Genomic DNA, 25,974 nt, shown 5'->3' on the forward strand with positions numbered 1-25,974 from the left:
AATAAAATTATTCAAAAAAAAACCCCCAAAATCTGAATTCTGAGGAGCTGAACTTTGCTGGAGGAGTTACCAAAAAAAAAGAAATAAAAAAGAAATAAATTCTTCTTATTTTTGATCTCAATCCCAAGAAAATCCCATTTCTATAAAATGCCTGCAAAGGTCTTTTAATGCATTTATGGGCAGAAATTGGTTTCTTTATATCTTGCTGCCAGATCCAAGGTCTCATAAGTCCTGCAATTAATTAATTGCTTTAAAACAAAAAATAATGAACTGGGGCACTTTGTCAGTGGGATGGTAAAGAACAAACTTAACCATCATAAAAAAATGAAATAAAAATAAATAAAATAAAATAAAAAACAAATAGTAATATATACTCAATAACCAATAAATAGTAAATAATTCAAGATAATAACATGAATTAAATACTCAATGCTATCATTGAGGGTTGTTTTCCTGTAAGGTGATGCTGATGGCATTTTTAGATTTCAATTTTGTTTTATCCCTGTCCAACTTCAGGGCTGCTGGTGCCAGTTTTAGGAGTGCCAGGGCCATGTTCAAAGATGCAATTTTAGGGATGCCCCTTCAGTTTTAGGAGCGATGGTGCAGCTTCAGGGGGGCTCACCTGCCTTTGGTGATGCTGATCTCATTTCCATGATGCTGCTACAATTTTGGGGATTCTGCTGCAATCTTAGGGTGCAGGGTCAGTTTTAGGGCTGCTGCTGAAATTTTGGGAATGCTGGTGCATTTTTGGGGATGCTGGTGCAGTTTTAGGGCTGCTGGTGCAATTTCAGGGATGCTGGTGTGAGTTTAGTGATGCTGGTCTAACTTCAGGGGTACTGATGCAGTTTTAGGGGTACTGATGCAATTTTAGGGATTCTGGTGCAGTTTTGGGGATTCTGATGCATTTTTAGGGCTGCTGGTGCAATTTTAGGGCTGCTGGTGCAGTTTTAGGGATGCTGGTGTGAGTTTAGGGATGCTGGTCTAACTTCAGGGGTACTGATGCAGTTTTAGGGATTCTGGTGCAGTTTTAGGAATGCTGGTGCAGTTTTAGGAGTACTGATGCAATTTTAGGGCTGCTGCTGCAGTTTCAGGGATGCTGGTGCATTTTTGGGGATGCTGGTGCAGTTTCAGGGCTGCTGGTGTGAATTTAGTGGTGCTGGTCTAACTTCAGGGGTACTGATGCAGTTTTAGGGATTCTGGTGCAATTTTAGGGCTGCTGGTGCATTTTCAGGGATGCTGGTGTGAGTTTAGGGATGCTGGTCTAACTTTAGGGGTACTGATGCAGTTTCAGGGATGCTGGTGCAATTTTAGGGATTCTGGTGCATTTTTGGAGATGCTGGTGCAATTTTAGGGATTCTGGTGCAGTTTTAGGGATGCTGGTGCAGTTTTAGGGCTGCTGGTGCATTTTGGGGGGTCCTGGTGCATTTTGGGGGGTCCTGGTGCATTTTTGGGGATTCTGCTGCAGTTTTAGGGCTGCTGGTGGAGTTTTAGGGATTCTGCTGCAGTTCTAGGGCTGCCTATCCACTTTTAGTGCCTCTCATCTGATTTCAGCAATGCTGCTACAATTTTGTGGGTGCTTATCCCAATTTGAGGCTGCCTGTGCAATGCCAGGGCTCTGAAGCATTTTTAGCACCGTTTGTCCCTTTCCTCCAGCTCCTGGCTGTGCCTCCCCCAGCCCAGAGCCCCCCAAAATGGGTTTATTCCCCATTCCCTCCATTTTCCCCCATCCAAACCTGACCCCTTTCAACCCCACTGTCTCAACCATCACTTTTTATCAAGGTTTTTTTCACTGTTTTGAAGCATTTGAGTGTTTTCTCCTCATACCAGGAGCCACCTCTTGCTGTTGGGGGAGCTTCTCCTTCTTTTCAACACCACCTTGGCCACCTTAATCCCACCCTGTACCATCCTCAATCATTCCTCCTTGCCTAAACAACCTCCAAAAGGGTTTTTTTTTATTTCCCTCCTCTTTCCCTTTTAAATTTAACACCCCAAACAGTGGAGCTGAAGGTCCTGGTGAGAATATTTATGCTAAAACCACGAAATAAAGCGATTTAGTGGCATCTTTAATAGCTGAGTGCCTGGCAAGTGGCCAAGGTTATCTCAAGGTAGGCACATCAGGGGGGTTATTTTCCCTACAATTATTTCTCCAGGATTTGGCTCAACAGGAGGAAAGCCAGAGAAATTCCCAGTGCTGTGATCCCTGCAGGAATCCCTGGGGGCGTTTTCCCCCTGATTTCATCGAGCTTGGGGAGGGGCTCAGGGCAGCAGGGCTGGGATGGACGGGGAAGGGCTCAAGGATTGGCAGTGCCTGAATTGGGGTTCAATTCTTCTGGTGAAATGGGGCAAATTCTGGGAAATCTGGGAAATGTGGTGTAAATCTGGTGTAAATTCTGGGAAATCTGGTGTAATTCTGGTAAATCTGGTGTAAAATCTGGTAAATGTGGTGTAAATCTGGTGTAAATTCTGGTAAATCTGGTGTAATTTGGGTAAGTATGGTGTAAGTCTAGTGTAAATTCTGGTAAATGTGGTGTAAATTCTGGTAAATCTGGTGTAAATCTGGTATAAATTCTGATGTAGTTTGGGTAAATCTGGTGTAATTTGGGTAAGTATGGTGTAAATTCTGATAAACCTGGTGTAAATCTGGTGTAAATTCTGGTAAATCTGGTGTAAATCTGGTGTAATTTGGGTAAATCTGGTGTAAATTCTGGTAAACCTGGTGTAAATCTGGTGTAAATTCTGATGTAGTTTGGGTAAATCTGGTGTAAATCTGGTATAAATTCTGATGTAGTTTGGGTAAATCTGGTGTAATTTGGGTAAATATGGTGTAAATTCTGGTAAACCTGGTGCAAATCTGGTATAAATTCTGATGTAGTTTGGGTAAATCTGGTGTAAATTTGGTGTAAATTCTGGTAAATGTGGTGTAAATCTGGTGTAAATTCTGGTGTAGTTTAGGTAAATCTGGTGTAAATTCTGATATATCTGGTGTAATTCTGGTAAATCTGGTGTAAATTCTGGTAAATGTGGTGTAAATCTGGTGTAAATTCTGGTAAATGTGGTGTGAATCTGGTGTAAATCTGGGAGGTGATGGGCTCAGTCCCCAGTGCACGGTGAGATTTCATTCCCTTAGCACCACTGCCAATCCCAGCCGTGCCCCACACCCAGTCCTGCCCTGGGGCTGCTCCCCTGCCCTGCCCTGAGGCTGCTCCCCCTGTGCTGGGGCTGCTCCCCCTGTGCTGGGGCTGCTCCCCCTCCCCTGTCCCACCCTGGGGCTGCTCCCTCTGCCCCGGGGCTGCTCCCCCTGCCCTGCCCTGGGGCTGCTCCCCTGTCCCACCCTGGGGCTGCTCCCCCCGTCCTGCCCTGGGGCTGCTCCCCGAGCCCTGCCCTGGGGCTGCTCCCCGAGCCCTGCCCTGGGGCTGCTCCCCCAGCCCTGCCCTGGGGCTGCTCCCCCTGTACTGCCCTGGGGCTGCTCCCCCTGTGCTGGGGCTGCTCCCCCTGTGCTGCCCTGGGGCTGCTCCCCCTGTGCTGGGGCTGCTCCCCCTGTGCTGCCCCGGGGCTGCTGTGGGCTGGGGGCTCCCTGCAGCCCCCCCTGACCCAGCAGACAGAATCCCCCCTTTGTTTCCTGCTGGTTCTGGAGGCTGGAGCTCTCAACGAGCCCCTCTTGGTGCTGATCTCAGGAATGCCTGGGGCTGAGGGCAGTGGGGATGAGCCACAGTGGCTGGAAATTCCTGCTGGGGCTGTGGGGGCTGTCAGCCCAGCAGAACTCAGCCAGCATCAAATTAATTCTAATTAATCCACTCTGAGTGAAACCCATTGATTGATTGATTGATTGATACTCCAAAAGTCAAAGGTCGATTGGGTTCTAATAGCAAATGATCAATGGATCAATTTGGAAGAGCAAGTCAGGAGTTGGTTTGCTCCTAATAAAAATTTATTGGCTGATTTGGGGTGGAAAATTGTGGGTTGATTGATTTATAGTGGGCAATTTGTTGATTGATCCATAATAGAAAGTAGTGGGTTGATTAATAGGAGAAAAATCTGGATTGATTTATACTGGGAAATTATTGATGGATTTATAATAGAAATACATAGAAAGTCAAGGACTTTATAATAGAAAGTAAAGGATCAGGTTGTAACAGAAAATTATTGATTTATAATAAAAATAGTGGTTGATTTATAATAGAAAATTATCAATCAATCAATTGATAAGAGGGAATTATTACACAGGAAAGCAATGGGAGTGCTGGGCACTTTTGGGGGAGGAAAATCTTGTCCCCCATGGCAGAGTGCAGCTGGTGATCAACTGTTCATGCATTCCTGAGGGAAAAGAACTTTTCTGATGGAAAAAAGGGATGGTGCTGCAGTTTTGGGGATGCTGGTGCAGTTTCAGGGATGCTGGTGCAGTTTCAGGGCTGCTGGTGCAGTTTCGGGGCTGCTGCTGCATTTTTAGGGCTGCTGCTGCAGTTTTAGGGATTCTGCTGCAATTTTGGGGCTGCTGCTGCAGTTTTGGGGCTGCTGGTGCAGTTTTGGGGCTGCTGGTGCAGTTTTAGGGATTCTGGTGCAGTTTCAGGGCTGCTGGTGCAGTTTTAGGGATTCTGGTGCAGTTTCAGGGATGCTGCTGCAGTTTCAGGGATGCTGCTGCAGTTTTAGGGCTGCTGCTGCAGTTTTAGGGCTGCTGGTGCAGTTTTAGGGATTCTGGTGCAGTTTTAGGGCTGCCTATCCAGTTTTAGGGCTGCTGGTGCAGTTTCAGGGATGCTGGTGCAGTTTCAGGGCTGCTGGTGCAGTTTCAGGGCTGCTGGTGCAGTTTTGGGGATGCTGGTGCAGTTTTAGGGATTCTGGTGCAGTTTCAGGGCTGCCTATCCAGTTTTAGGGCTGCTGCTGCAGTTTCAGGGATTCTGCTGCAGTTTCAGGGATTCTGCTGCAGTTTCAGGGATTCTGCTGCAGTTTCAGGGATTCTGCTGCAGTTTTGGGGATTCTGCTGCAGTTTTAGGGATTCTGCTGCAGTTTTAGGGATTCTGCTGCAGTTTTAGGGCTGCCCATCCACTTCTAGTGCCTCTCATCTGCTTTTAGCAATGCTGCTACCATTTTGTGGGTGCTTATCCAAAGGAAAAGAACTTTTCTGATGCAAAGTGAACATCCCAGTGCTGATTTCCAGGGTGAAAAATCCCACTTGGGTGCTTGTGCACAGCCCCTGCTGCTCCTCCTGCCAAGCTGGGTCCATCAGCTTGGGGGATTTTCAGTTTCTTGGAAAATTCCTTGTCCCTGTGCTGGTTTTTTTTGGTTACAACCTGAATTTCAAACTTTACATTTCATTTGCAAGCGAGGAAGGGGAATAACACAGAATAAAGCTGCAGCAATGGAGGCTGAAAGAAATTTGAAACTTGCTGCTGAGTGAGTTCTAGCTGCCAAAAGTGATGTTAATCTTCCACAGGAGATGGAGATGGTTTTTCCAGCTGATAAATGATAGTTTTCAATGAAGAGATTGGGATATGTTAATGAACTTTTATTAGGTACTATAGTGTATATATATATATATATATATATATATATATATATATATATATATATATATATATATATAATTTATATTTATATTTATTTATTTATATTTATATATATTTATTTATATATATACAATATATACAATATATACAATATATAATAGTATAATATGTACTATATATTTTATATTATATATATTTTATAAAATGTATTTTATATATTTTATATATAATATATATTTAATATATATTATTTAAAATGTATTTTATATATATTTTATATATAACTGTATATATTTTATATATATAATATAAAATGTATTTTATATATTTATATATAATATAAAATGTATTATATATATATTTTATATATAAATATATATATTTTATATATATAATATATAGAATGTATATAACATTAATAATAAATACAATCAATACAATTAATAGAAGCATGTCTAATATAAAGTTCTTTTAATGTACAATAAAATTAAGCAGTGAATAGAAACATGTCTAATATAGAAACATGTCTAATAGAAACATGTCTAATATAAAGTTCTTTTAATGTACAATAAAATGAAGCAGTGACATGGCTGTAAGAATGGGGATAATCCTAAATCTGAGATTTTTAGCCCCAAACAGCAAAAATCCTCATTCAACTCATTGCACAGTAGGGGAAAAAGTCAGTGAATAACAAATTTCTCCCAAATTATTTTGCTATTTTGGCACGTGGAGCCTCACATTTTTCTGCTGCTCTGGGTAGGGAGCCCTGAGCCTGTCACTGGCAGGGACCAAGTGCAGAGTTCTTATTTATTTATTTTTAATGTCCACGGGAAAACTCCCCAAATGCAACATAAAATCCACCAAATCCCTCTGTGATCCCCAGCTCTGCATCTCAGCTGCATCTTCGTGTCCACTGTACCATTAATGAACAAGATTCCCAAATATCTGCTGAAATCCAAAGTGCTTTTTGCCCCTGCTGTGTATTTGAAATAAAATCAGGCAAATCCTTCACACCAATTTGGGTGCCTGTTACCCATTTACCATTTCTGTTTCCATTCCCTTTAAGACGGGGTGTAGTCCCCGTTTATTTTAGGGATGCTGGGTCCGTGTCACATGAAACTGCGGGGAATCGTTGGTGAAATGATATCCCCGAGCCCAAAATAGCTGCCCGCAACCCCCGGTGGATCCTGCAACCTGAGCCCGGCAGCCTCGGGGCACCAGCGCCTCCCTCGGTGCCGTCCCGCCTTTATTTACACCAGCTCGCTCCTCCCTTTGCTGTCAGGCCAGCGAAACAGCTCGTGCCTGGTTTGGTTTTCCACGTGCACAGCTTGAATGGGAATTGAGGAAATCTGTATTGGGTGCCTGATCTGCTCCCTGTGTGTAGGGAGCTGGAGCATCCCTGCTCCAGCCTGGGATGATCCCTGATCCCTGTATCCCTGCTCACTGTGTGCACAGGGACATGGAGCATCCCTGAGCATCCCTGCTCCAGCCAGGGATAATCCTGGATCCCTGTATCCTTGCTCACTGGGTGCACAGGGACATGGAGCATCCCTGAGCATCCCTGCTCCAGCCTGGGGTAATCCTGGATCCCTGGATCCTTGCTCACTGTGTGCAAAGGGAGCTGGAGCATCCCTGAGCATCCCTGCTCCAGCCAGGGATAATCCTGGATCCCTGTATCCTTGCTCACTGGGTGCACAGGGACATGGAGCATCCCTGAGCATCCCTGCTCCAGCCTGGGGTAATCCTGTATCCCTGTATCCTTGCTCACTGGGTGCACAGGGACATGGAGCATCCCTGAGCATCCCTGCTCCAGCCAGGATGATCCCTGATCCCTGTATATTTGTTCACAGAGAGCTGCAGCATCCTTGCTCCAGCCCAGGATGATCCCTGTGTCCTTGCTTGGTGCCCAAGCACAGGGAGCTGGAGCAGCCCTGAGCATCCCTAGTCCAGTCTGGGATAATCCCTGATCCCTGTATCCTTCCTCACAGGGAGCTGGAGCATCCCTGCTCCATCCTGGGATAATCCTGTATCCTTGTTCACAGGGAGCTGGGGTATCCCTGAGCATCCCTGGGGTGTCCCTGGGGTATCCCTGAGCATCCCTGCTCCAGCCTGGGATAATCCCTGATCCCTGTATCGTTCCTCACAGGGAGCTGGAGCATCCCTGGTCCAGCCCAGGACAGTCCCTGTATCCTTGTTCACAGGGAGCTGGGGTATCCCTGAGCATCCCTGGGGTATCCCTGAGCATCCCTGGGGTATCCCTGGGGTATCCCTGAGCATCCCTGCTCCAGCCTGGGATGATCCCTGATCCCTGTATCTTTTCTCACAGGGAGCTGGAGCATCCCTGGTCCAGTCTGGGATGATCCTGTATCCTTGTTCACTGTGTGCACAGGGGGCTGGAGCATCCCTGAGCATCCTTGGTTCAGCCCAGGATGATCCCTGCATCCCTACCCACAGGGAGCTGGAGCATCCCTGCTCCAGCCTGGGATAATCCTGTATCCTTCCTCACAGGGAGCTGGGGTATCCCTGAGCATCCCTGCTCCAGCCCAGGATGATCCCTGCATCCCTACCCACAGGGAGCTGGAGCATCCCTGGTCCAGTCTGGGATAATCCTGTATCCTTCCTCACAGGGAGCTGGAGCATCTCTGTTCCCAAAGGGATGGAGATAAGACTGCATCCTTCCTCACAGGGAGCTGGAGCATCCCTGGCCCAGTCTGGGATAATCCTGTATCTTTCCTCACAGGGAGCTGGGGTATCCCTGAGCATCCCTGCTCCAGCCTGGGATAATCCTGTATCCTTCCTCACAGGGAGCTGGAGCATCCCTGAGCATCCCTGCTCCAGACCAGGATGATCCCTGTATCCTTCCTCACAGGAGCTGGAGCATCCCTGGTCCAGCTGTGGGTGATGCTTGTACTCATTGTATCCCTCAGCATCCCTGCTCCAGCCAGGATGATCCCTGTATCCTTGCTCACTGTGTGCCAGGGAGCTGGAGCATCCCTGCACCAGCCTGAGATGAGCTTTGTATCCTTGTTCACAGGGGGGTGGAGCATCCCTGCTCCAGTCTGGGATGATCTCTGATCCCTGTATCCCTGCTCCAGGCTGGGATGATCTCTGATCCCTGTATCCTTGTTCACAGGGAGCTGGGGCATCCCTGCTCCAGTCTGGGATGATCTCTGATCCCTGTATCCCTGCTCCAGCCTGGGATGATCTCTGATCCCTGTATCCCTGCTCACAGGGAGCTGGAGCATCCCTGCTCCAGCCTGGGATGATCTCTGATCCCTGTATCCCTGTATCCTTTGTCACAGGGGTTTGGAGCATCCCTGCTCCAGTCTGGGATGATCTCTGATCCCTGTATCCCTGCTCCAGTCTGGGATGATCTCTGATCCCTGTATCCTTTCTCACAGGGGTTTGGAGCATCCCTGCTCCAGCCCAGGTTGATCCTGTATCCCTGTATCCTTTCTCACAGGGGTTTGGAGCATCCCTGCTCCAGCCCAGGTTGATCCTGTATCCCTGTATCCTTTCTCACAGGGGTTTGGAGCATCCCTGCTCCAGCCCAGGTTGATCCTGTATCCCTGTATCCTTTCTCACAGGGGTTTGGAGCATCCCTGCTCCAGCCCAGGTTGATCCTGTATCCCTGTATCCTTTCTCACAGGGGTCTGGAGCATCCCTGCTCCAGCCCAGGTTGATCCTGTATCCCTGCTCACAGGGAGCTGGAGCATCCCTGCTCCAGCCTGGGATAATCCATCATTCCCATCCTCCCCAGCCCTAAGTGGCTCCTCAAAAATAGGAACATTTAAAAAAGAAAATTATCCCCCCTGGGCATTTTCAGGAAAAAACTGTTGGGATTTTTCCCATAGGAAGAAGCTCCCCAGCCTCCCCTGGCTTTGGGGTGGGTGGAAGGAGCCATCCCAGACAGGGGCTGGCAGTGGGGCCTGGCTGGGGCTGCTGGAAGAGCAGCTGGACCCTCGCTCCCAGTATGATTTGGGGCATTGATACAAACCCCTGGGTTTTCCTGGGATTTTCCTGGATTGTTTGGGCTCCTGGCAGGGCCATTTGATTGGATACAGATAATTTGAATTTTCCTAAGTGTTGGTGATGCCCGCTCACATCTGTATTTGCACAACTTCACAGAAGTATTCCACATCCACTTCTAATCCCACTTTTCCTAGAATGAAGAGCTTTACTGCTACCCAAATTTATGTGCTAAAGGTTTTTGTGGTGTTTTGGGGGTTTTTTTTCTTTGTTTTGTTTTGGTTTGGTTTGTTTTTTTTTTTTTAGTCCAAAGGGAAAGTTTGGGATGAGTCTTATCTCCATCCCTTTAGGAACAGGGATATTTGTGCACTGGATTTTTGTTCCAGGGCAAGCAAAAATCACAAAGTAATTAAATTTTTATTGGGATGAAGTAGAGCTGGGGAAAAAATTGGATGGGACAGAGTGAAAATAAGGATTGGGAATCCTTGGGTGGTGTCCTACACCAGCATCCCTGTCTGCTGGCTTAGAGGTTTGGGTGGGTTTTCTCTGCTTTGTGGTGGGAAAATTGTTTTCCTTTCTCTATGGGAAATAAAAAGAAAAAAAGGAAGTAAAGAAGGAAAAATTGTAATGAAAAGCAAGAAAAAAAAAGGGGGAAAAAAGGGAAATAGAAGTAAAAAGAAAAAAGAAGCTGGGTAAAAAAATAAAAAAGCAAAAGTGGGAGAAAAGGGAAACAGTAAAAAGGAAAGGGAAAATGAAAAAAAAGGGTTAATTAGAAGCAATAAAGCAAAATGAAAAAAAGGAAAAATATTAGAAAAAGGGAAATAAAAAGGAAAAATGGTAAAAGAAAATAAAATGTGAAAAAGCAAAACAGAAAAATATTAGAAAATTGGAAAAAAGCAAAAGGAAAGAAGGAAAATTGGAAAAAAAATAAAATTCAAAGGAGATAAAAAGCAGCTGTCCCCATCTGAAGGCGCAGTGCCAGCCCTGGTGTGTCTCTGCAGCGTTCCTGTCCCTCTGTCCCTTGTCCCCGGCACTGTCCCCGCTCCTGCTCTCCAGCCCTGGGGATGCTCCTGCTCTTTGCTGTCCCCTCCCTCCCTGTCGTGCTCGGGAGTGACCTCGGGGCACAGCAACCCCCCCTGGCGTTCCGGGCTGGCCCCGAGTTCCAGCGCTGGCATTAAGTGGACATGATTTCTTCCCACAGCCCATTAATTTTGCTTTATTGCTGCCCTGATGGCCATTACCCTTTTTTTTTTCCCCTGCCAGCTCCTTCCCCCATTAGGTTTGTACAATTAGCAAAATAGGAGCCATTAATGCGGCGTGGGGGCTGCAGATGGGATTTTGGGATGCTCTGATGGCAGTGAGGCATCCCAGGGGCTGCTCCATGCCCTGCAGGGGTGGGCATCGCCTGCTCCTGGCAGGATTTTGGGATGGGAGGCTGTTCTGTACCTCAGGGATGGATGAGGCCACATCCTGAACCCATTCCTGGCAGGATTTTGGGATGGGAGGCTGTTCTGTACCTCAGGGATGGATGAGGCCATGTCCTGAACCCATTCCTGGCAGGATTTTGGGATGGGAAGCTGTTCCTGTACCTCAGGGATGGATGAGGCCCCGTCCTGAGCCTGCTCCTGGCAGGATTTTGGGATACAAAGCCATTCCTGTACCTCAGGGATGGATGAGGCCCCGTCCTGAGCCTGCTCCTGGCAGGATTTTGGGATCTAAAGCCATTCCTGTGGCTGAGGGATGGATGAGGCCATGTCCTGAGCCTGCTCCTGGCAGGATTTTGGGATCTAAAGCCATTCCTGTGGCTGAGGGATGGATGAGGCCACGTCCTGAGCCTGCTCCTGGCAGGGTTTTGGGATGTAGCTGAGCTGAGGGATGGATGCAGCCACATCCTGAACCTGTTTCTGCCAAGATTTTGGGATGCACAGCCATTCCTGTAGCTGTGGGATGGATGCAGCCACATCCTGAGCCTGCTCCTGGCAGGATTTTGGGATACAAAGCCATTGCTCCAGGTGAGGGATGGATAGGGCCACGTCCTGAACCCATTCCTGGCAGGATTTTGGGATGGGAAGCTGTTCCTGTACCTCAGGGATGGATGAGGCCTTGTCCTGAACCCATTCCTGGCAGGATTTTGGGATAGGAACCTGTTCCTGTACCTCAGGGATGGATGAGGCCACATCCTGAGCCTGCTCCTGGCAGGATTTTGGGATGGGAGGCTGTTCCTGTACCTCAGGGATGGATGAGGCCATGTCCTGAACCCATTCCTGGCAGGATTTTGGGATGTAGCTGAGCTGAGGGATGGATGCAGCCACATCCTGAACCCATTCCTAGCAGGATTTTGGGATCTAAAGCCATTCCTGTACCTCAGGGATGGATGCAGCCACATCCTGAACTGACTCCTGGCAGGATTTTGGGATGCAGAGCTGTTCATGTAGCTGAGGGATGGGTGCAGCCACATCCTGAGCCTGCTCCTGCAGAATTTTGGGATACAAAGCCATTCCTGTAGGTGAGGGATGGATAGGGCCACGTCCTGAGCCTGCTCCTGGCAGGATTTTGGGATCTAAAGCCATTCCTATGACTGAGGGATGGGTGCAGCCACATCCTGCCCAGGCTGGGTTGCCCATGGAGCATCCCAGAGCAAGGCAGGAGCGGTGTCACCTCTGTCCTGTCACTTGTGTCACCTGCTGCTCATGACCTGAAGAGCCAAGTGTGAGAACACCCACAGCTTTAGGGTAAAAAAACCAACTCCTGTAAGAGCTGGAAATAGTAACAAAATCTCTTCAAATAACTTTAAAAATGACATTTTCATCACTCAGTGCCTGAGGCACCTGAGACCCCTTCAGGGCACCTGAGGGAAGGAGTTCAGCCAGGGCACCCAAGGGTGGCATGGCCAGGGGATGGCACCTGCTTGGCACAGACCCTTCCAGGGCACCCTTGTTAGCAAAGATCCTCGTGGGGCACAAAAAATAAAAATGCCAACCAAGCACCCAAATCAGGAAAGGTCATGGAAGGGCCTTTAATTGGCAGAGAGCCTGGTGTGGCACCTGCATGGCAGAGATGGTGGCAGGGATCTGAATTAGCCCCCAGGGGATGGGGATGAGCTGAGGTCCCTGCAGGGTTCCCAAATTAATCAACTCATCAGAGTGCCCAAATCAGCAAAGCTCCTCACAGAGCACCCTAATTAGCAAAGACCCTGATGTGGCACCCTAATTAGCAAAGACTGAGTTGGTACCCCAGTCATCAGGGATGCTTGCAGGGCACCCAAATGAAAGACTCCAGCCAAACCCCCCAATTAGCAAAGGGGCTTGTAGGGTACCCCAATCAGCCAAGGTCCCCAATTAGCAAAGGGGCTTGTAGGGTACCCCAATCAGCCAAGGTCCCCAATTAGCAAAGGGGCTTGTAGGGCACCCCAATCAGCCAAGGTCCCCAATTAGCAAAGGGGCTTGTAGGGCACCCCAATCAGCCAAGGTCCCCAATTAGCAAAGGGGCTTGTAGGGTACCCCAATCAGCCAAGGTCCCCAATTAGCAAAGGGGCTTGTAGGGCACCCCAATCAGCCAAGGTCCCCAATTAGCAAAGGGGCTTGTAGGGTACCCCAATCAGCCAAGGTCCCCAATTAGCAAAGGGGCTTGTAGGGTACCCCAGTCAGCCAAGGTCCTACAGGCTTGTAGGGTACCCCAATCAGCCCAGGCTTGTAGGGTACCCCAATCAGCCCCTAATTAGCAAAGACTGAGTAGGCACCCCAATCATCAAGGATGCTTGCAGGGCACCCAAATGAAAGACTCCAGCCAAACCCCCCAGTTAGCAAAGGGGCTTGTAGGGTACCCCAATCAGCCAAGGTCCCCAATTAGCAAAGGTGCTCACAGGGGTACCCCAATCAGCCCAGGCTTGTAGGGTACCCCAATCAGCCAAGGTCCCCAATTAGCAAAGGTGCTCACAGGGGTACCCCAATCAGCCCAGGCTTGTAGGGTACCCCAATCAGCCCAGGTCCCCAATTAGCAAAAGTGCTCACAGGGGTACCCCAATCAGCCAAGGTCCTACAGGCTTGTAGGGTACCCCAATCAGCCCAGGCTTGTAGGGTACCCCAATCAGCCCCTAATTAGCAAAGACTGAGTTGGTACCCCAATCATCAAGGATGCTTGCAGAGCACCCAAATGAAGGACTCCAGCCAAACCCCCTAATTAGCAAAGGGGCTTGTAGGGTACCCCAATCAGCCAAGGTCCCCAATTAGCAAAGGTGCTCACAGGGCACCCCAGTTAAAGCCTCCCACACACCCAAGGGCTGTGCAGAGCACCCAAATTCCAGACCCATTCTCAGTTCTAAATGGAAATTCCCCAAAACCCCACAAGGGTCAAACATCCTGTGCTGCTGGCCTGGTCACTTCCTTCTCATCCCAAAATGGATTTTAGCACATCTGATGCCCAAGTTTTTCCCATCCAAACCTGGTGCCCATCGATAGTTTTCTTTAAAAACAATTTATGAGTAAAATCTGACCTTCAGATGAAACCAGATTTTAAATAAAACCGCATTTTTCAGGGTTTTTTTTTTTGTGTCCCGAGAGTGGGATCTGGTAAGGATCTTTAAAGGATAAACTCCTTTTGCCTGACAAAAATTAAATGGGTTTTGCTCAAAACTCAGCAAATTCGTGGCAGAAGTTGGGCAACAGTAAACTGAGCCCAAGATGTAGAAAAAATTGATGGATATTGCAGAAAAATTCCAAGAATTGTGTTAATTGCAGCCTCTGAATCAATTTTAAGTTAAGGGCAGTGCAAATAATATTCTGTCTATCTATCTATCTATCTATCTATCTATCTATCTATCTATCTATCTATCTATCAAAAATATATTTGTATGCAGGTATATATTATATATAACATATATATATATATAAATTTTTTTTTTTAATTTATTTATAGGGGAATATAAAATATATGATGTTGGGGAATGTATTTAGGAATAGAAAATATTTGGAAATATTGTATAATATTCTATCTATCTATCTAAAAAAGGGTATTTGTATGCATGTATATATTATATATAACATATATATATGTGTTTATTTATTGATAGGGGAATATAAAATATATGATGTTGGGGAATGTATTTAGGAATAGAAAATATTTGGAAATATTGTTATGTATTGAAGAAAATGAGATAATAATATAATATAATATAAATATTATATATATTATATAAATGTATTATATATTTATATATAATATATAATATATATTATATAATTATATAATTATATAATATATATTATATAATATATATATTATATAAAAATATATAATATATATTTCTATATATTATATATATAAATAATATATTTCCCTGTATATATATTGGGAAATACAATGTTTTATACATCTCTCTGTATATAAATATGGTATATTGGAGAATATAGTGGAAGAATATTTGGGAATGTGATATATGGGGAGTAGATGCCCTGGGCCTTGCCAGCTGGGATTGAATTTGTGTTTCTCTGTGTGACATCAGCTGGGTCATTCCTTCAGCATCCATCTCCTCACTCCACCTGCAGCCTGATGCATCCCTGGGTGGTTTCCATCTTCCCTCTGCATCTAAAAACTCTGAAATTTCCCCGTTTTTGGGTGGTGATGGCAATGTTGTGTCTTCCTCCAGACTTGGGAGCTGATTGGGGTGGGAATCATCATTTTAGGGATGCTCAAACTTGGAGCTGCATGGGGTGAGGTCCCTAGGGATTCACCTTGATCAAGAGCTGTGTAAATGTAATTATAGATATAAAACCCAGGAGTGTTTGCTGGGCACAGATTTTATGAGGTTTTGGCTTTTTTCCCCTCATTTTTAAGGACTTCTGGCAAAGGGAAGGCTTCTCTTGCCCTGAATCAATGGTTTTTACAGGTGGCTCTGTGACATCTTGCTGAAGTGGGAGGACAAAGAGCAGTGGCCGTGCCACCACCCCAAGGTCAGTCCTGGATATTCTGGAGCAGCCCAGCCTGAGCTCTCAGCCCTTGCAGCTTTCCCTGCACTTCTGAGCTGCCTCAGCAACGCCCTCAGAGTTCTGCACGTGGGGGTCTGGTGGCCCTGGCAGGGTCTGGTGGCTCTGGCAGGGTTTGGTGGCCTCCAGGAAGGTTTGGTGGCCCCCAGGAGGGTTTGGTGGCCCTGGCAGGGTTTGGTGGCTCTGGCAGGGTCTGGTGGCCCTGGCAGGGTTTGGTGGCCCCCAGGAGGGTTTGGTGGCCCTGGCATGGTTTGGTGGCCTTGGCAAGGTCTGGTGGCTCTGACAGGGTTTGGTGGCTCTGGCAAGGTCTGGTGGCTCTGACAGGGTTTGGTGGCCTTGGCAAGGTCTGGTGGCTCTAGCAGGGTTTGGTGTCCCCCCAGGAGGGTTTGGTGGCCCTGGCCGGGTCTGGTGGCCCTGGAAGGGTTTGGTGGCCCCCAGGAGGGTTTGGTGGCTCTCACAGGGTTTGGTGGCCCCCAGGAGGGTTTGGTGGCTCTGACAGGGTTTGGTGGCTCTGGCAAGGTCTGGTGGCCCTGGAAGGGTTTGGTGGCTCCCAGGAGGGTTTGGTAGCCCTCAGGAGGGTTTGGTGGCCCTGGCAGGATTTAGTGGCCCCCAGGAGGGTTTGGTGGCCCCCAGAGGGTTTGGTGTCCCCACAGGAGGGTTTGGTGGCCCTGGCAGGGTCTGGTGGCCCTGGAAGGGTTTGGTGGCCCCCAGGAGCTTTTCATGGCCCTGGCAGGGTTTGGTGGCCCCCAGGAGGGTCTGGTGGCCCTGGCAGGGTTTGGTGGCTCTGACAGGGTTTGGTGTCCCCCCAGGAGGGTTTGGTGCCCTCCCCAGGAGGGTTTGGTGGCTCTAGCAGGGTTTGGTGGCTCTGGCAGGGTTTGGTGGCTCTAGCAGGGTTTGGTGGCTCCCCAGAGGGTTTGGTAGCCCTGGCAGGATTTGGTGGCCCTGGCAGGGTTTAGTGGCACCCAGGAGGGTTTGGTGGCCCCCAGGAGGGTTTGGTGGCCCTGGCAGGGTTTCGTGGCCCTGGTAGGATTTAGTGGCCCCCAGGAGGGTTTGGTGGCCCCCAGAGACCAGTGAGAAAGCCCCCACATCTTTAGGTTAAAAAACCCTCGTGTAAGAGCTGGAAATCATAACCAAATCTCTCAAAATAACTTTAAAAACGCCATTTCCATCACTCAGTGCTGGGATGCAGGCACAGCATCCCCTGGGTACCACTCCCAAATTTTGGGGGTTGCTGCGCCCGCACCTCCAAAATACCTTTTTTTGTTTTTTATTTTTTTTCCTGTTTTCTGGGGTGATGAAAGGAAAAGCTAATTGCAATTTGCATGATGCAATCAAGGTGAGCTGATGAGACGCTCAAGGGCTTTTCGGCAGGCACGGGGGAGGGGGTGGGGCCGCGGTGTCCTCCCAGCCCCCCCATCCCCATTAACGCCTCTGCTTAATCACCCCCTGTCCAGAGCGGGATTGTCTTACGGATAATTTCGTTTGCCTAACGAGATTTTCACTAATTAAATCTCCTTTCGGTTGGTGAGGTTCTCCCTGCTGGATAAGGGGAAATGTTTGTGAAGGCAGCGCCGCTCCCGGCTAAATAAACCTTTCCACTTGGCTACTGCCAAATTCCCGCTGGGAACGCGGCATGCAAACGCTGCTTGGGCAAATGAATTCCTTCTTGCAAGCCTGAAAATGATTTTCTGTCCCCCCTCCCAAAAATTTAGAGGAGTTGCTCCCTGCAACCCATTTGTGGTCACACAAAATCGATGGATTTCTGGTGCAAATACCAAATTCCAGAGGGTTTTGGCTTACTTGGGATGGTTTATCAGGAAAAGGCAGAGTGGGGTTTTGAGGATCTAAAGTGGCCCCAAAATCATCATTGGTGTCTTGTGGTGTTGCAGCAAAAGTGGATTTGTTGAAGAATAAATTGGATTTTCTCCAAAGAGCTGCAATGCCAGGATAGCAGAATCCTGCAGAATCAGGAAAATCAGGAAAATGAATTCAGGAAATTCAGGAAGGAAATTCTTGCCAGTTCTGGAAAGTCCCATTCACTCCCAGGTTGTGCATCTCTGTGTCAAGGTGTTGGATTTTCTCCTAAAGATTCCTGTTTCTCTCAGCCTCCATGGGAACCTCGGAGCAAATTCACTTTGGATTAAATGGAATGGAATGGACTAGAATAGATCCTTGTAAATGAGATATTCCCAAATACCTCAAATCCTGTTCTTTCTCAGTAAATCTCACCTGAGGTCCATGAAGGGGATGTGTTCCATCCCAGGTGTTCTATTCCATCCCAGGTGTTCTATTCCATCCCAGGTGTTCTATTCCACATTTCTCTCCCATGGGAAGGGATCCTTCAGGTTTGGGATTTATTTTACAGGGTGTCTGTAGGGGCTGAACTGTGGGTTGGGTCTTAAAATCCATATATTTTATATAAAATAGGGGCTGAACCATGGGTTTTCCATAAATTACCCATCAGGCATGAATTTATATAATTATATGATATGATGTACAATGTAGTATAAAATATCTGTGATATATGATATCATAAATATATGAGATATTGGAGATTATAATATATATAAAATATCTAATATAGCTTTAGAATATAATTAATATGTATGAGAATGGCAATAATGGATAATATAGAGTATAAAAGATAAAATACAAAATATAATATAGACTTTATAGATACCTCTATTATATGTATACAGTATTATTAGATATAGGGTAAGCTATGTTATCTCTGTATTTGTTTTATATAATAAATAATATGGATAAAAATTACATAGTGTGTCTATATATTGTATATAGTATGTGTATATGTAAAAATAAATATATAAAATAAAATAATATATAATAATATAAAATAATATATATACTATAGAATGTAGAATATAATACTATATGATAGAATAATATTATGTATAATAACATTATATATAATGTAATATGATATGATATAATAATATAAAATAATATATAAAACCAAATTCTATATACTATTTAAATACATAGTTAAACATATAGGTAATATATAATAATATAAAATAATATCTATACTATAGAATGTATAATATAATACTATATGATAGAATAATATAATTATGTATAATAACATTATATATAATGTAATATGATATGATATAATAGTATAAAATAATATATAAACACATTCTATATACTATTTTAATACATAGTTAAACATATAGGTAATATATAATACTATAAAATAATATATATACTGTAGAATGTATAATATAATACTATATGATAGAATAATATAATTATGTATAATAACATTATATATAATGTAATATTATATGATATAATATAAAATAATATATTAAAATTCTATATATAATTTTAATACATAGTTAAACATATAGGTAATATATAATAATATAAAATAATATATATACTATAGAATGTATAATATAATACTATATGATAGAATAATATAATTATGCATAATAACATTATATATAATGTAACATGATGTGATATAATAATATAAAATAATATATAAAACATTCTATATACTATTTTAATACTATATATAGTATATATATACTATTTTAATAATATAGTTAAACATATAGGTAATATATAATAGATATTACAATACATTATAAATATGTAGTCATATATATGTAATATTTATAACTATATTTAAATATAAGATATTATTAGTTGGGTTTTTTTTAATTGAGAGAAAAAGTGAATTTCAGGAAATTGGATGGGATTTTAAGGAATGGGAAGTGGGGCGTGCTCCCAGCAGCCGTGCACAATCCTTGCACACTCCCAGCTCCTACTCCCTCCTTACTCACTCCCTGCTCACTCTGCTGATGCCTTGGGGTGGCTCCTGGAACAGAGGCCAGAGTTCAGAGAATAAAGTGGGGATTTATGAGAGGCCTTTACCAGCCACACCTTGGGCAGTCAGAGCCTCCCAGGGGCTGCACCCAGCATGGACAGGGTCATGAGTTTTTCCCACAATTATCAGTTTGGTCCATTAAATATCAGGGTTAATCCTCCAATTGCAGCTTCAGGCAGTGAAGTCCCATTGCCCCAGTTTGCTCCTCCCCAATTCACTTTTTTAAAACAATTGTTGGGACCTGGGGCTTTTGGGTGTCCTTGGTTCTCAGTCCAGGATAATAATCAGGCATAATTATATAATCAATAATAATTGTTTTGGCTGAGCAGACTGAGAAGAGAGCTGGCTGACACTGTGGAAGGAGTTCAGGGTTAGGAATTGTCCAGCTCAGGATGTGACAAACAGAAAAGCTGAAACTCGAGGTGTTGAGTGCGCGCTCTGTGCTCGCTCCTTGCTCGCTTCTCCCACAACTCCACCTCCCTCTTCCTTCCCACCCACGCTCTCACACTCTCCACTACTCCTCCTCCAGGAGTTTTTCTTTCTTTTAGTCTAAAAAGCCCCAAAATAGCCCAGTTTACCCCCAATTTCCCAGAGCTTTGCCCACTGTCTTCCCAGCTGGACTCAGCCTGGTGGTACCCACTGGAGCATCCCAGCTCGGTGGTGCAGGAATTCCACAGCTCCTAAATCTTTGTGCACAAATATTTGCAGTTTTGCAGAATATTTCATAAGATCTGGTAATATTTTATGCTTTTCAATAACATTTCATGTATTTGAAATCATTTGACATAATTTAAAATAATTTACTATTATTTAATAACACATCATTGTGGCGTGAGCATCACCTGTGGCTTATGGAAGGCACCAAGGCTGAAAAAGTCACAGGGACTTCCCACCCACGCTCTCACACTCTCCACTACTCCTCCTCCAGGAGTATTTTCTTTCTTTTGGTCTAAAAAGCCCCAAAATAGCCCAATTTCCCCCCAATTTTTCAGAGCTTTGCCCACTGCCTTCCCAGCTGGACTCAGCCTGGTGGTACCTACTGGGGCATCCCAGCTCGGTGGTGCAGGAATTCCACAGCTCCTAAATATTTGTGCAGAAATATTTGCAGTTTTGCAGAATATTTCATAAGATCTGGTAATATTTTATACTATTCAATAACATTTCGTGTATTTGAAATAATTTGACATAATTTAAAATAATATTATTTAATAACATGTCATTGTGGCGTGAGCATCACCTGTGGCTTATGGAAGGCACCAAGGCTAAAAAAGTCACAGGGACTTCCCACCCACACTCTCACACTCTCCACTACTCCTCCTCCAGGAGTTTTTCTTTCTTTTGGTCTAAAAAGCCCCAAAATAGCCCAGTTTCCCCCCAATTTCCCAGAGCTTTTCCCTCTGTCTTCCCAGCTGGACTCAGCCTGGTGGTACCCACTGGAGCATCCCAGCTCAGTGGTGCAGGAATTCCACAGCTCCTAAATCTTTGTGCAGAAATATTTGCAGTTTTGCAGAATATTTCAAAAGATCTGGTAATATTTTATACTATTCAGTAACATTTCATGTATTTAAAATAATTTTGCATAATTTAAAATAATTTACTATTATTTAATAACACGTCATTGTGGCGTGAGCATCACCTGTGGCTTCTGGAAGGCACCAAGGCTAAAAAAGTCACAGGGACTTCCCACCCACGCTCTCACACTCTCCACTACTGCTCCACCAGGAGTATTATTTTTCTTTTGGTCTAAAAAAACCCAAAATAGCCCAATTTCCCCCCAATTTTCCAGAGCTTTGCCCACTGTCTTCCCAGCTGGACTCAGCCTGGTGGTACCCACTGGAGCATCCCAGCTCGGTGGTGCAGGAATTCCACAGCTCCTAAATATTTGTGCACAAATATTTGCAGTTTTGCAGAATATTTCAAAAGATCTGGTAATATTTTATACTATTCAATAACATTTCATGTATTTAAAATAATTTTGCATAATTTAAAATAATTTACTATTATTTAGTAACACATCATTGTGGCGTGAGCATCACCTGTGGCTTATGGAAGGCACCAAGGCTAAAAAAGTCACAGGGAGATTTGTAATAATCCCTTTGGGAGCAAAATAATTGCTGACTGAGGAGAAATATGGAAAAGTAAAAGAAAGTAAAATAAATTAACAAAAAACCCTATGCATTAACGAAACATTAACTCCCAACATGAGCTGACTTCCATGAGAGCTGGGAGTGGGGGATGCTCTGCTCAAAAATCCCACTAGAAGGGAAAGAAAAGAAAATAAAAATGTTTTATCTCTGCTCCCATTCTGTGATAATGATCTTCACAGAGTTGGGAAGTGGCAGGGAAAAAAAAAACGTGTGTGGTTTTTAAATGAAAGTTGCCTTTGCTCCAGAGGGCTGGGGCAGAGATTTGGACTCTTGGACCATTTGGGGGGATATTTCATTCATTATTCAATGTATTTTATTATTTGGGGCAGTAATTTAATATTTTTGAGATGTAGTTTGGCGTTTATTTGGGTTTTTTGTTATTTACTTTGGGTTATTTTATTGTTTACTTTGGCTATTTTATTATTTTCAGTGTATTTTGTTATTTATTTGGAGTATTTTATTGTTTTGGGGGTACTTTGTTATTTGTTTGAGCTATATTATTATTTTGAGGGTATTTTGCTACTTCTTTTGAGCATTTTATTATTTTGGGGGTATTTTCTTATTTTTTGGAAGCATTTTATTTTTTCTGTATTCTAGAATTTATTTGGGATCTTTTTAAATTCAAATTTAAATTTTTAAATTTATTTGGAGTTGCTTTATTTATTTTTTTAATTTTTTTGCATATTTTTTCTCATTGGGGAGGATATTTTATTAATTTGGGGGCCTATTTGATTATTTTCCTGTGTATTTTATATTAGGGGCCATCCTGATCAGGGTTTTGGGATTACTCCCAGCATTTTTGGCTTTTCCCACCTGCCCCAGCAGTTTTACTCTGAGTAGAACAGAAACTCAAAGGACAAATAAAATTCCCCTTGCAGAATTTTTCTACTTTTGGGCAGAGCCTTGCTGTGCTGGGCTGGGGATTGATTCCAGCCCTTTGGAGCAGGATTTTGGAGCAGATATTTCACAGGGGAGAGGTCCTGGGGAAGTTTTTGTGTAAATCCACCCGCTCTGAGGCCTTTTTTACCTGGCTAAAAGTCCTTTTTGTCGATTTGAAAGTGCTTTTTGGTGCAAAGCTGCTGTGTGGGATCTCAGCACATCGTTCCCGATGTCCAGAGATGCCAGGAGAACCCTTGGGGGTCTCGAAAACCCTGGAATGTTGCCAGGAGTGTTTGGTGGCTTGATTTTGATCCATCCACAGAAGTGACAAGAGTCTGAGGACAAGAGAATAACTTTAGAGTAAAAGGTGTAAAAGAGACACATTTAGAGGGTGAAATATAAACTTTAAGGTTTTTGGTACAGGGGGGTTATGGAGACAAGATGGAGGGATCAGGGCCTGTCTCGTCCTTCTTCTTTCTTCTTCTTGTCCTCCATCTCCTGTGGTGATGTTGGCACTTGGGGATTGGTTTATGGTGAAGGTGCACTTGCTAACATGGGTGAAAAGTATTGGGAAATAAAGGTAAATATTGTATACGTAGATTTTAGTATAAAAAGACATGACCGCCCCGTGGGTGGTCAGAGAGTGCCTGTGACTGCTTGCAGGTCAGACCTCTGTTGGGCAGACAGAAAAATTTTGTAGATAAGAAATAATAAACAATCTGAAGATCGAAAAGCTGAAGAGTCCAGACTCGTCCTTTGAAACGCGCCCACCCAAGAACCGCCCTGCCCGTGTCGGGGCACAGACAGACAGACGGACCCGACACTGCTGTTTGAGGGACTTTTTTGGTGCAGACACCCATTCAAAGCATATTTTATGATGCAAGGGCTGGTTTTGATTCAAACCCTCTATTTTAAGGCTGCTTTTCTGGTGCAAACCCTTTTTTGAGGGAGTTTTTTTGGGGGTGCAAACAAACCCCTTTTGGGAAACCTTTAGTTCAAACCCCTGTGTGAAGAGTTGATTTCTGCAAAGCTCTGCTTTAAGGATTTATTTTTTTTTTTGCTGAGAACTGCTCAAAGTACATTTTTGGGTGCAAGCCCCTATTTTAAGGACATTTTGAGGTACAGTTCTCTCCTTGGAGGACCTTTGTTCTTCAAAGCTTTGCTTCAATGGCTTTTTTGGGTGCAAACCCTCCATTTTAATGGCTTTTTTTTTTTTTGCTGCAAACTGTTTTGGAGGATCTGCTAAAGCATCATTGGGTTGGGGTGAGAATGGGAACAGGGTGTGGATGGTTTTGCAGGGGACAGGGATTATTTGGTGGAAGATTTTAGGAGCAGAGAAGGACCCCACCAACAGCCACTTGTGGTGGGTTTTGAGTATGATTGATCCCTTTTCCCCCAAATCCAGGTCCTCAATGCCTTCTGCTCTGAATGTAAATAATGCAGGTTTTACAAAAATATTTGTATTTTCCAGAAATAATTGTATTTTGCAAAAAATATTTGTATTTTGCAATAATATTTGTATTTTCCCCCAATCCAGTGAGGAGAAATTCCTGTTACCCAATGATGCTCCTTGATGACGTCCTGTGAGCAAAAAATACATTTAATTTGAAGCCTTTTTTTTTTTGGCTTTTAATTTGGCTTTTAAGCTTTTTTTGGCTTGAATTCCAGCTATTTGTGGTGGGTTTTGAGTACAATTTCTCCCTTTTCCCCCAAATCCAGTTCCTTAATGCTTTCTGCTCTGAATGTAAATAATGCAGGTTTTACAAAAATATTTGTATTTTGCAGAAATAATCGTATTTTCCCCCAATCCAATGAGGAGAAATTCTTGTTACCCAATGATGCTCCTCAATGATGTCCTGTGAGCAAAAAACCATTTCACTTTGCAGCTTTTTTGTGGCTTTAATTTGGCTTTAATTTGGCTTTTAAGCTTTTTTTGCCTTGAATTCCAGCTATTTGTGTTGAGTTTTGAGTACAATTTCTCCCTTTTCCCTCAAATCCATGTCCTTTATGCTTTCTGCTCTTAATGTAAATAATGCAGGTTTTACAAAAATAATTATATTTTTCAAAAAAATCATATTTTCCCCCAATCCAATGAGGAGAAATTCCTGTTCCCCAGTGATGCTCCTCGATGACGTCCTGTGAGCAAAAAACCATTTCACTTTGAAGCTTTTTTTTGGCTTTAATTTGGCTTTTAAGCTTTTTTTGCCTTTAACTCCAGCTACTTCTGTTGGGCTTTGGGTGCGATTTCTCCCTTTCCCCCCAAATCCATGTCCTTAATGCCTTCTGCTCTTAATGCAAATAATGCAGGTTTTACAAAAATAATTGTATTTTGCGAAAATATTTGTATTTTGCAATAATATTTGTATTTTGCAATAATATTTGTATTTTCCCCCATCTGATGAGGAGAAATTCCTGTTACCCAATGATGCTCCTCGATGACGTCCTGTGAGCAAAAACCCATTTCATTTGAAGCTTTTTTGTGGCTTTAATTTGGCTTTTAAGCTTTTTTTGGCTTGAATTCCAGCTACTTCTGTTGGGCTTTGGGTGCAATTTCTCCCTTTCCCCCCAAATCCAGGTCCTTAATGCCTTCTGCTCTTAATGTAAATAATGAAGGTTTTGCAAAAGTAATTGTATTTTACTAAAATAATCGTATTTTCCCCCAATCCAATGAGGAGAAATTCTTGTTACCCAATTATTCTCCTTGATGATGTCCTGTGAGCAAAAACCCATTTCATTTGAAGCTTTTTTTTGGCTTTAATTTGGCTTTTAAGCTTTTTTTGGCTTGAATTCCAGCTACTTGTGGTGGGTTTCGGGTATGATTGATCCCTTTCCCCCCAAATCCACGTCATTAATGCCTTCTGGTCTTAATGTAAATAATGCAAGTTTTACAAAAATAATTGTATTTTGCAAAAATATTTGTATTTTGCAGAAATAATTGTATTTTGCAGAAATAATTGTATTTTGCAATAATATTTGTATTTCCCCCCATCTGATGAGCAGAAACTCCTGTTCCCCAATGATGCTCCTCGATGATGCCCTATGAGCAAATCCCATTTCACTTTTAAACTCATTTTTAGCTTTAACTCCAGCCTGGCCCAGGTGATGCAGGAGCACCACATGCATCCCTGTGGACATCATCTCCCATCCCAACCCTTTTTTTCCTCCTGATAGCTTCGTACAGGTGGGGGAAATCTTTTCCCTGCTGGTTTTTGAGTAAAAACCCAAAGTTTTCTCCACTTTCCCCCCTCTCCTCCGCGCCGAGCGCTCGCCGCCCCGCTGGCTGTTTTTCCTCACCGAGGTTCAGTTCTAATTATGTTGATTTTCTCCAGCCCACCCCCCTCCTGGCAAGCTTATTAGGGGGAATATTTTTATTTATTATCATTTCGCCCAACTCCTGCCAGCATTTCCAATTACTCTCGCCGCTTCCTTGTAATTGTCTTTCCGTAATGGCTGCGAAACAATTGCGCTAAATGAGGTGGCTCCGGCAAGATGAGGGTTTCACTTCATTAAAGGCTAATGGATTCCCAGCTCCAGCTCTGTGGGCAAAAGAAAAAAAAAAAATAGAGAAAAAAAAAAAAGATTAAAAAAGAAGAGATTTAACCAAGTTCTTTTATCTTATTGGGGTGACTTGCCCCGGT

General features: G+C 44.1%; 1 protein-coding gene across 4 annotated transcripts in view; it reads left to right on the plus strand.

Moving 5' to 3' along the window:
* PKNOX2 (PBX/knotted 1 homeobox 2) overlaps positions 1-25,974 on the plus strand; it is a 112,692-nt gene that overhangs the window by 9,727 nt on the left and 76,991 nt on the right. The window contains exon 1 of one of the 4 annotated variants that reach the window (XM_077190080.1): positions 15,401-15,418. The exons of the other annotated variants lie outside the window; for them this stretch is intronic. The gene's annotated coding sequence lies outside the window, so the exon portion shown is untranslated. Of the gene's footprint in view, positions 1-15,400; positions 15,419-25,974 lie in introns of those variants that run through there. 4 annotated transcript variants of the gene reach the window in all.

Source organism: Agelaius phoeniceus, chromosome 23 (assembly GCF_051311805.1).
Source record: "Agelaius phoeniceus isolate bAgePho1 chromosome 23, bAgePho1.hap1, whole genome shotgun sequence".
Classification (NCBI taxonomy): Eukaryota; Metazoa; Chordata; class Aves; order Passeriformes; family Icteridae; genus Agelaius; species Agelaius phoeniceus.